Below are 703 nucleotides of genomic sequence, written 5' to 3'. Positions count from 1 at the left end.
GGAGCCACACAGCCATGGGGGCTGGGTCCCCGGCCAGGCCCAGGCCACCTGCTCCTGGGACAGACAGTCTCAGTTCCACTGTGTGAGGACCCCGAGCCCCAGTAGCCTTCTTCCCACCCCATGGGAGAGTGGTGGGCCTTGGGCCAGGCGGAGGGAGGCAGGTGTGTGGGCAGAGATGAGGGGGTAGCTGAACCCCAGCCCAGCCTGGAGACTAGGATGGCCACGGTCCACACACTGCTCAGGGGTCCACACACTGCTCGGCGGGGCTTCTCCCTGAGGGTCCCTGGGCCTGGCGCACGCGGCCACCCATCCAAGGCTGACTCCTACGATGGCTGGGGGCCGGGAGGGTGCACAGGTACAGAAGACGCGAGGAGGGCTGGTTGGTTTTTTCTTTTTGACTTTTTTTTCTTTGTTTTTTTTTAATATGAAAATTACTTGAAAAGACAAGGGGCCAACCCCACCAGGCAGCTCGGCCGGCCACTGGCTGCGCCGACCCTAACATTCCAGGTGTAAGTTACAGAGCTTAAGTTCATCTACAAAAAAAGTAATAAAAATAAAATTTAAAATGGCACCTTCAACAGAACACAACAAAACCTGCGGCCGGCCCGCTAGCCCGCAGCGCGGACACTGGGCGGCTCCCCACTCGCTCCGGCCAGAAAGTAACACAAAGCTAAACCAGCTCCCGGGCGCGGGGATGCGTGGC

The sequence above is a fragment of the Pteropus alecto genome, unplaced genomic scaffold (assembly GCF_000325575.1).
Source record: "Pteropus alecto unplaced genomic scaffold, ASM32557v1 scaffold8, whole genome shotgun sequence".
Taxonomy (NCBI): Eukaryota; Metazoa; Chordata; class Mammalia; order Chiroptera; family Pteropodidae; genus Pteropus; species Pteropus alecto.
This window is presented reverse-complemented; position numbering follows the sequence as displayed.